Source organism: Odocoileus virginianus, chromosome 31, assembly GCF_023699985.2.
Source record: "Odocoileus virginianus isolate 20LAN1187 ecotype Illinois chromosome 31, Ovbor_1.2, whole genome shotgun sequence".
Lineage (NCBI taxonomy): Eukaryota > Metazoa > Chordata > Mammalia > Artiodactyla > Cervidae > Odocoileus > Odocoileus virginianus.
Window position 1 is genome coordinate 7,872,087 of NC_069704.1, and position 11,720 is coordinate 7,883,806.

Here is an 11,720-nt window from a genome sequence, read left to right on the forward strand (position 1 = left end):
GCCTCTGCTCAGTAACCTGTGAGTTACTATTTCCCGAAAAATCTAAGCTTTTTCCAATTCCTTTAACATGAATGAAAATACAAACTTAAGGCATAGTCATTTTTGCCCATGGAAAATGTCTGCGACCTACTAGATGTATTCAGAAGTGGCAGGGTCTAGAAGGGTTCATTCAAGGTGGTAGGATTATTTTATACTGAATTGTCATTTCTTCAGACTTTTTATAAAAAAGTGCTCACCAAATGATCAAAACAAGATTAAATGTAATCTTCCCCAGGCCATGGAAATGCCCCTACTGTTTCAGGAAGATGTGAATCTGGGCAAGCACCAGACTGCCACTTCCCTGTAAGGTGGCAAAGAACTCTTTGTGACAAAATCCTTTGGGTCTTCTGCAAATTGTAATTTCTCTGATCCTTTGTTTTCTCAATGGTCAGAAGAAACCAGTGGTGGCTACAACTGACAAATATTAATAAAGGCAATTTTCCTTCATTACATTGAGCTGCTCATAGAGTCACTAACCTATTGAGTTCTAAACATTTATGAGGCTTGAAATATCCTGTGAGCTTATACATCTTCAGATCCTGTCTCCACACAGTTTTGTTAGATAGGTCAAAGATAAGACCCAGAAATCAACATTTTCAAGACAGTTTCCAAGGTATTTTTAAACCGCATGGCCTAAAGACCATAATTGGATGTCTCTCTCCAATGGTTCTTTGCATTTCTTCAATGCAAATTTCAAGACTCGAGGTGATTCTGGGCCCCCAAACAGGTCAAGCCCAAATCCTACGTGTGCTCTTGCCCCTGGGATATCAAGCTGGGTTGAAACTCAAGGACAGACTCAAAAGAGGGAAAATGGCAAAGAGACAGGACCAGGGATCAAAGAGCTTTGCTTTGGCCAGAGTGGTTGTGAGTTAAGTGCATCCATTTGCAGCTCCAATCTTCACCGGCTCTCAGGTGAGGTGATAGGGCCATTCCCCCTGCTACCACACTGTGTAGGACACCCCAGAGCACAGCCCACCACACCTCTGTGAGGACCAAGCTCAGTGTAGAGGACTGTGGTCATGCTCCACAGGTTCTGTGCAGTCGTGATTATGAACAACCAGACTTGGTTGGATTCCTTTTCACTTGCTGAAGTAGCAGCTTTACTCCCGTTATCACTCAGGCTCACAGCATCCTGATCTTATATGGACAATAAATTCTTACAACACTGACAAAAATGGTGCTAAGTTCTCTAAGACTGCTGGCATCATTTTTATATCTTGTTTGTTCTATAATGTGACAGTAGCAGGGTCATTTATACACTAAGTAAAGGCAGAACTCAAGTCAGGAGACTATTTTACCATGTGTTCTATTACTTGGACTGTGTTCATGTTTCTTTTTGTTTCCCCACAACCAAGATTTCTCCTATCTTAATAAAAATAAAATATTTGGAAGACCAATTTATGCTGAATATCTCATCTATCTATCTATATCTCAAGATCCAAGGTGAAAAGTCTCCTTATGGTTATTTCAACAGCTTGAAGCTACCAGTGCATACTGTCTACTAGGTTTCAGATGTGGATGCTTGAAGATATATGGGAAATAAAATTTTATTTTAATAATATTAATAGGTACTCTAATTTATTATCAAATGACTATGTTAAACAGTTTTCACGCACTATGTGATTACATGTGGCTAAGTCATATATCATTATGCTTATAAGAACTGGAAATTAAGAAGCAACTGTCCGAGCTTTCCTGAGAGGATGGGACAGTGGTAAAGAATCTGCCTGCCAATGCAGCAGACACAGGTTCCATCCCTGGTCCAGGAAGATGTTACCTGCGATGGAGTAACTAAGCCTGTACACCGCAGATATTAAACCTATACTGTACAGCTTGGGAGCCACATCTACCCAGTCTGTTCTCTAGAATCCTGGAGCCACAGCTTCAGGAGCCTCAGGCCTAGAGTCTGCTCCACATTGAGAGAACCCACCGTAATGAGAAGCCCACACATTGCAACTTAGAAAGTAGCCCCTCCTCACTGCAACTTGAAAAAAATCTCGCAGCAGTGAAGACGCAGCACAGCCACAAATGCTTAAATAAATAAGCTGTGTTTTTGTTTTTTGTTTTTTAAGAAAAGAAACAACCATAATAGACTAAAAGTCAAAATTTGAACCCAGGATCATCAGAGACCAGAGGCTGGGTGTTTCATCACCACCAAAGTGCCCTTCTCGGAGTGGAGGAGTGTGACATCAGAACCTGATGAGGAAGTCAAGCTCCAGATGAAACTGGCAGCAGATAGGACTGCTAACCCCCAGGATGTGCTGTGACAACCCACTGCCCAATCTGAACCTCAGAAGTTTATTCTGGTTTGTAGCTACCGACCTACCCACCCTGCCCCCAGCTCTAATATTATATAAATCTTTAACTCTAGGATCACCCTGTTGGAGAGACTTGATAGCACGCAGTCTTCCTGTGACCCTTTAGAAATGATGAAGTTATGTTATGGTTAATGAACCCATCTATTTTTCAAACTGAGAAAGCATTGAAAACCAAAGTTTAGTTCAGTTCAGTCGCTCAGTCGTGTCCAACTCTTTGCAACCCCATGAACCACAGAACACCAGGCCTCCCTGTCTATCACCATTTCCCAGAGTCCACCCAATCCCATGTCCATTGAGTTGGTGATGCCATCCAACCATCTCATCTTCCATCATCCCCTTCTCCTCCTGCCCTCAATCTTTCCTAGCAACAGGGTCTTTTCCAATGAGTCAGCTCTTCACATCAGGTAGCCAAAGTATTGGAGTTTCAGCTTCAACATCAGTCCTTTAGATGAATACTCAGGACTGATCTCCTTTAGGATGGACTGGTTGGATCTCCTTGCAGTCCAAGGGACTCTCAAGAGTCTTCTCCAATCTATTTTTCAAACTGAGAAAGCATTGAAAACAAAAGAGGACCATATTAATAAATACATTCTGACATTAGGCAAAAGCCATGATGGTAGTCTGAGGAGGCCTCGCAAATAACTGAGAAAAGAAGAGAAGCAAATGAAAGGCAAAGGAGAAAAGGAAGGATATACCCATCTGAATGCAGAGTTCCAAAGAACAGCAAGGAGAGATTAGAAAGCCCTCCTAAGTCAAGAATGCAAAGAAATAGAGGAAAACAATAGAAAGGGAAAGACTGGAGATCTCTTCAAGAAAATCAGAACTACCAAGGGAACATTTCATACAAAAATGGTCACAGTAAAGGGCAGAAATGGTATGGACCTAACAGAAACAGAAGATATTAAGAAGAGGTGGCAAGAATATACAGAATAACTATGCAAAAAAATCTTAAGGACCCAGACAACCACAATGGTGTGATCACTCACCTAGACCCAGACATCTTAGAGTGTGAAGTCATAGTGGGCCTTAGGAAGCATCACTATAAACAAAGCTAGTGGAGATGATGGAATTCCAGTTGAACTGTTTCAAACCCTAAAAGATGATGCTATTAAAGTGCTGCACTTAAAAAAAAATGAAGTGCTGCACTTAATATGAGAGCAAATTTGGAAAACACAGCAGTGGCCACAAGACTGGAAAAAGTCAGTTTTCCTTCCATTCCCAAAGTATGTTCAAACTACTGCACAATTGCACTCATTTCACATGCTAGCAAATAATGTTCAAAATTCTCCAAGTTAAGCTTCAACAGTATGTGAACTGAGAACTTCTAGATGTTCAAGCTGGATTTAGAAAAGGCAGAGGAACCAGAGATCAAGTTGCCGACATCCTTTGGATCATAGAAAAAAGCAAAAGAATTCCAGAAAAACATCTAGTTCTGCTTCACTGACTACACTAAAGCCTTTGACTGTGTGGATCACAACAAACTGTGGAAAATTCTTAAAGAGATGGGAATACCAGAACACCTTACCTGCCTCCTGTAAAACCCATATGTGGTTCAAGAAGCAACAGTTAGAACCATACATGGAACAATGGACTGGTTCCAAACTGGGAAAGGAGCATATCAAGGCTGTATATTGTCACCCTGCTTATTTAACTTCTATGCAGAGTACATTGTGCAAAATGTGGGCTGGATGAAGCTCATGCTGGGTTCCTGGAAGAAATATCAGTAACCTCAGATATGCAGATGACACCACCCTTATGGTAGAAAGTGAAGAGGAACTAAATAGTCTCTTGATCAAGGTAAAAGAGGAAAGTGAAAAAGCTGGCTTAAAACTCAACATCCAATCCCATCACTTCATGGCAAATAGATGGAAAAACAATGGAAATAGTGATAGACTTTATTTTCTTGGGCTCCAAAATCACTGCAGGTGATAACTGCAGCTATGAAATTAGGATACTTACTCCTTGGAAGAAAAGCTATGACCAACCTAGACAGTGTATTAAAAAGCAGAAACATTCCTTTTCTAACAAAGGTCTCTAGTCAAAGTTATGGTGTTTTCAGTAATAATGTATGGATATGAGAGTTGGACTATAAAGAAAGCTGAGGGCCGAAGAATTGATGTTTTTGAACTATGGTGTTGGAAAAGACTCTTGAGAGTCCCTTGGACAGCAAGGAGATCAAACCAGTCAATCCTAAAGAAAATCAACCCTGAATATTCATTGGAAGGACTGATGATGAAGCTGAAGCTCCAATATTTTGACTACCTGATGTGAAGAGCCAACTCATTGGAAAGGACCCCGATGCTGGGAAAGAATGAAGGCAGGAGGAGAAGGGGACAACAGGCAATGAGATGGTTGGATGGCTTCATTGACTCAGTGGACAATTTAATCAAGCTCTGGGAGATGGTGAAGGACAGAGAAGCCTGGTGTGCTGCAGTCCCTGGGGTTGCAAAGAGTCAGATATGACTAAGAGACTGAACGACAACAACGTGATGGTCCCCTGCAAACCAAAAAATGTGATCATCACAGCTGCGATGTGCTGATCTCTCTAAATTCACAGCTACTAGCTGAATGGGCTCCATAGTCTGAAAGATGAATGCCCCTGGAGAAAAGACAAGGATGGGGGTAGGGAAAAGAGCCAGCTGGGATGGGCCAGTTAGCATTACCACAAGACCAAGATGAGAGGGGCGTGGAAAAGAGACTTTGTAGTGAGAGGAGACACAGGCAGAGGAGTATAAAAACTTCCCTTCCTCCTCCATTGTGTGTTAAAGTTGACCCTGGACCGCAGCGCCTCTATTCATAACAATGACACGCTCAGAACAAGATTGTGCAGGATTCTTTGAATTCTATCTCTATGCCTTCCTGCTCCGCTACCTTTCTCTTTGAACAAAGACTTTGAGGGGCTGATGGATGTGTCAGCCAAGGGTAGGGCATATCCTTTCTCAGAAATAGAAGGTGACAGCTAATCCTACTCCCCAAAAGTCCCCCAAACCATGAGGCCACAGGGAACATGCCTCTACCAGACTGTGCAGCTGAGATGCCAGGAATTGGATCGTTAACTGTGGCTTATGAATTACTACCCTGACCTTTCATATTCAAGGTGACAGCTCCCCCCCACACACACCTCTTTTTGGACAAAACGTGAATTCTTAGGAGAAAGACACATATGCAGATGCCCTCTGCATCTTGCTCTTACTCCCAGGCAGCCTTTGGAGAATTAAGTACACATATTAAGAGAACAAAGTGGACCAAACCTTATGAGGCCTTGGGAATTCAGTGGTGAATATTTGGCTTTTGCTTCAGTATATTATTATCTATTTACAGAAAAGTTTCCATACCCAATGTTATATATCTGGGTCATTTAATCTTCATACAAGCCCAATAAGCTAGGTTTTATTATCCCAGTTCCCAGCACCCCAACACACCCATTGCAAGTAACAGAGCCAAGATCTCAGTGAACATCTATTTCCCTCTCTACTCACTCTTCCATTTGTACCTTCCAATGGCTTCTCATTTTGCTCATAGGAGAAGCCAGGTTTCTTACTGTGACCTAAACAACCCTATTGTCATTTGCCAAATTTATAGGCTTCCCCTCAATCTGGACACACATTTGGACTGTACTTCCTGATACCAAATTTTGGGTCAGTCTGAGTAATCAGTTCAGTCCAATGAGTTATGTGCAGAAATAATCTGTGTCACTTCCAGGCTGTATTATTCCATTACCAAGATAACATCAGGGTTGGGGGATCTCTTTTTTCCTTATGCCAAGGTTGCCAGCCATACTATAGACATTAGCTGTTTTCATCAGCCTGGCAGTGAAGAAGAGAGTGAGGATGTGGGAGCAGAGAACTCTCTTGGCCAATGATGGGCATGGAGCTTGTAGAAGAAGCCTTTGAGATCCAAGACTTGTTGATGACTCCATCATAACCTAGCCTCTCCTGATTAATACATATGCTTTATCTTATTTTTGCTTAATGTGCCATGATTCACCATATAGTTGAAATATTTTTCAAGCTATTTTCTGTCACCCACACTAAAATGCTAGCTCTGTGAGGGCAAGGAGTGTTGCCACTTTTGTTCCCTAATGTATTTCCCATGCCAAGACCAGTGTGTGACTCATTGTAGGAACTCAATAGATCTTTGTCGAATGACTGTAGGAACAAAGGTATCTCATGACACCTGTGAGTAGTGGGATAGAACTAAGCCGAGGTGATATTAAAACACAGAGGAAACTGATCCTAAAGGAGGCTGGATTTATGTCCTCCCCGTTTGCCTTCAATGACTGGTGGGCACTTGCAAGCATTGTGGAAATCAGTATGGCTATTGAGCTGTTACAATAAAGAGAATTCCACTGTGGTTTTTCATAAGCAACTGGCTCACCACACACACACATGCTTTAATAATCACTCCATCTCCTAGTGATAACTTCATCCATCACCCTGGAGGTCTCAGCCATGCTTTAGTCATGTCCAGTGACTCAGCACTACTCAGCTTTCACTAATGGCTTTCCTCTCCACCTTTCTCTGTGTTTATTCTTCTCCTTTCTCCCCCCCACACGCATATTCAGCTGTGCCTTGGACAGTTAGCCCCAAAAGCCTCCTGCCTCCTTTCAGGAAAAAGCAGCTCTTTTGTTTCCATGTCACTAGAGGCGTTTCTCCCAGACTTCAACTTCAGGAAATGTTATAGACTAACAGGTATATCTCTCAAAAGATACTAAAGGAGATAAGCCCTTCTCACCAAAATATTTTACACATTGGAAATAATGCTGGCTTCTCTTTATCCCTGTATGAGCGTGCTTCTAATGGATGTCCATTCATTGCTCTTCTGACATCCAAATTGCAAAACTCCAAATCAAAACTCATCTCTTTCTCTTCTTGAATTCCCTCACTATTTTGGAGTTGGTTTCCAGGTACCCAAGCTCTCTTTTTTACCCTATGTGATACCTTTACTTTACACAAGAAGTCAAAGGACATCATGCTGTTGTTAACCCCAGAAAAAGAGAACCAGTAGGAGAGACAGATAGATGATAGCTAGATTGATAGATGATAGATAAATGAAGTTGGCTTACATGACAGTGAATGCTAGTGAAGCTGAATTTGTAGGGCAGGATGCTGCTGCTAAGTCGCTTCAGTCGTGTCTGACTCTGTGCGATCCCATAGACGGCAGCCCACCAGGCTCTGCTGTCCCTGGGATTCTCCAGGCAAGAACATTGGAGTGGGTTTCCATTTCCTTCTCCAATGCATGAAAGTGAAAAGTGAAAGTAAAGTCGTTCAGTCGTGTCTGACTCTTGGCAACCCCATGGACTGCAGCCCACCAGGCTTCTCTGTCCATGGGATTTTCCAGGCAAGAGCACTGGAGTGGGGTGTCATTGCCTTCTCCAGGATAGCAGTATGGAAATTCAAGTAAGACACTGCAGTCTTAAGTCTAAAATCTATGGAGAGGCTAGCATGTTGGAAACTCGGGCTGGATTTTTATGTTAGTCTTGAGAAAGTATTCTTTTTTCTCAAGCAACCTTAGTTTTGCTCTTATGGTCTTCAACTGAATGTGATAGTTCATCAACAGTAATCTACTTTATTTAAAATCCCTGATTGTAAATGTTCACAACACCTAAAAAATACCTTCAACCAACATCTAAACTTGTTTGAGCAAGCAACTGGGCACCATAGCCTGGCTAAAAGTTGACACATAAAATTAACCATCACACCCTTAGCATCCTTTAATCCATAGAAGATATCATTTATCCATCACTACACTTTCCCAGATAAATTCAGACAAGGTTTTGTGATTCCTCTCATCTCAGCATTGTTGCCAGCTAGTACCAACTGATCAACTCTGTAAAGTGAGTTGAAAGGCATCTCTAACTTGTACTTAAAATAAAATGTTTTATTCTGTCTTGGGGTAAAGAAAAATAACAATGTTTTGATAGTTTCAGGTGAATGGTGAAGGGACTCAGCCATATATGTGTGTGTGTGTGTGTGTGTGTGTGTGTGTGTGTGTGTATCCATTCTCCCCTAAACTCCCCACCCATCCAAGCTGCCACAAAGCAGTGAGCACAGTTCCATGTGCTATACAATAGAACCGTGTTGGTTATCCATTTTAAATATAGCAGTGTGTACATGTCCATCTCAAACTCACTAACTATTGCCCCTCATCCTTCCTTTTCCATCTTATACTTTAAAAAGCAGTTCTAATCATTTTTCTCTGCTACTTAGTTCTCCACTGCCTAAGATTCCTTATGCAAAAAATGTTCACAACATATTAATCTGGCAACATATTCTGTGAACAAAAAAGAGATTTTGTGGTCAAACGGTTTATTATAACTGACATATTATGACTTTCTCCAAAAATCTAGAGAACTTCCGCAGGAACCAAACCAATTAAAATTTTACAATTTTATTAATTCGGTTTTTCCAAAATCTGTCTGACCACACAAATCAGCCTTTACATGATACTCATTAACACCGAGGAAAACACATTTTGGGAAATGCTTGTCACTCAAGGCCCTTCCATATTTGACATCTTTCCAAACCAAATATCTTTTGAATTTGTGTTCCTCTGACATCCTCTGCACTAACATCCTGCTTGTCTCTCAATTTGTTCAATTAAAACTATTTCACAATACATGTGTCAACATCCTTTGTAGAAAAAAATAATGCTATGTGTTCAGTGAAACTTTGTTTGTCAAGGGCACACAGAAAAAAATGTATCTCCTGGGATCTTTTGCAGTTACACTTAGGGTTAGAGCTAGGGCTCTGTTACGAGGTTTGTTCCCTGAGATTTGAGTGAAATGGATTAAGCCATGTCTAGCTATGTCTTCTTGCTGAACCTTTCATTGACATTCCACTCTCTCTCACTTCCTTGATCACATGGGCAGAAACATAGAACTGTCAAAGGACAGAGCCACATGATGCAAGGTGCCTGTACCCTTAGAAGAGAATCAGGTTGAACCTCAACGGAGGATGAGGAAATGTTAAACAACTGATATTTGGGGGTCTTATGTCACAGAAGTTAGTGTTAATTATCCTTACTCTTGTACTCTCCGGTAAAGCCTAATCTAATTCCCTGACTGGAATAGACTTTTTCTTTCTCAGACTCCCATAATATTTACTCTTTGGCCCACTGGTGATAGACATCATAGTCTACCTCTCAATAGAATGATTTATGTTGTTATTATACTTCTATTTCTAGACTTTGAGCTTCTTGAAGGCATGATCCATATCCATTTCATCTCTGTATCCCTCCACTTCGCTTTGGAGAGTGAATCTTATATGGTAGTTTTAAAGGATTGTTGGATAAAAGATGACGTGAAAGTCATTCACATTCCAACAGAAAGTGTCATCATGGGGAGACAAAGCAGTGAGCTTCAAGGGAATTTAATACCTAAAGCATTTGGCAGGGACTTTCTATTGCCAGCTTTGCTTATGCTGGTCAGATTGACTCATCCTCATCCCTACATAAGTCTTTGGTACTTGTTCATGTAGAAGGCCAGACCGAAGACTTGAAAACACTCCAATCTTGGAAGTAGAGAGGACTTGTCTGAATCCCAGTTCTCTCACTTGTTTTTCTGAATTTAGACCAATGACTTTATATTCTAAACCTCAGTTTCTTTCTTTCTACATCTGGCAATCATCCCTGTTGCATGGGACTGCAAGGTGGATGAAAAGAAACCTTGAATGTAAAGGACACGATGCAGGGCCTGCACATGAGAACATGGCTCTACAAATGGCGGCTCGCTCCGCCTGAGCTGTTGCCACCGACATGTCAGCAGGCACCATCCTGGCTTGGGGAAGCCTGCCAGAGCCCTAAAGGCAGTTAGATGGCTTTTAAAGCAGAGTTGATTAAATATGATTTTGCAGCTCCTGCTGAGAGACACGCTGCAAGGGAAGAGCTGTGTTGTTTTATGGGGGGAATCAAGGATTGAGTGTCATATGAAGTCCTCTTAAAAGGAATTTGAAATGAGTTTTGATGCTAGTGAACAGTCTGTTTAGTAAATGAGGTCCTCTCTCAAAAATCGGTGGCTTACTCATGAGGTGGGAACAAAAAGTTAGCGACAGTTTTCTTTCTTCATTGGTTCTGACAGATTTAAACATACATCTATCAGTGTTCATCCCGGCTTCAGGTTGAGCTAATCCAACCCTGATGCAGCTCTCTTTCTCAGTGGAAAAAGGAGCAATTAGAGCAAAAAGGAGCCTAATCTTTTACATAAACATGTTAGAAACGGGAATCCCTGGGTGGAAATTTACAATGGGGAAGTAACACTGTGTACCTGTCATCCTCATTGTTCTTCCTTTGGGAATGGTTACAAAGAATGCAAGGTTGATGAGGTGAAGACACAACAGTTTGGGATCTGTGTTTGTTTGTGTGTGTTTTTGTTTTTTTCTCTAGAAATGTCTGTGAAATGTGGCAAAGAATATACTTAGGAGATCTGGACTCAAGTCCTGGCTTGTCCACTGTGTCATCCTGAAGTTGATCTTTTCCCCTCTCTGGGCTTCAATTTCCCCAACATAAAAAGGGATCACATGGGGCAACCTTGAAGCCCTCACTGCCTTCCACCAAGTTTAATGTCTCAGGATTTCTTTTCATGATTCCCTGGGCTTGTGGGAAGAAATAAAATGGTTACCTATGAGGCATTACCTAGAGGATTAGTTTTTAAAGAGGCATTTAGCCTGCAAGAAAAATAATGAGAATGCTCAGTTCTCCAATTAAAAGATAACTTCTGGACTTCCCTGACAGTCCAGTGGTTGCTCACAATGCAGGGAGCACTGGTTCAATGCCCGGTCAGGGAACTAAGATCCTGCATGCCTCATGGAGAGGGCAAAAAAAAAAAAAAAAAAGATAACTGTCAAAGGTGAAATAGCCAAATGAACCCAGGAAATGATGGATTTGTGTTTATTGAAATTTCCTGAGCCTATCAGTTATTTTTCATAATTGGCTCTATATGCATAGTCCATGGCAGGAAGGATTCTAAACTAAACCCCACAGATCCTGTCCCCTCTGATGAGTATGAGCCAAAATCACTGAACCCTCATGATTTGCAGCACTATGCTAAGTGATCTGTAAACTATATTTCATTTTTCCTCACCACCACAAAGAGGAGGTAGAGATAATTGTTCTCATTTTACTAATTCAAGACAAGAAGTTAATTGCCCAAGGTCATGGAATCAGGGACAGCTCCTGAATGCAAAACCAGCTCCTTCAAGTGCTCTCACAGAATAAGTCTTCTCTTTTGTTATACCTCCTGATGTCCTTCATGTATTCCTTTCACAAATACTTACCAAAGGACTGCAATGAAATAGGTTCTAGGGGTTGATTCTGTGGTCAGACTGAAAGGGCTTCTGTTCTTAGAGAACTTGTGTTCTAGGTAGG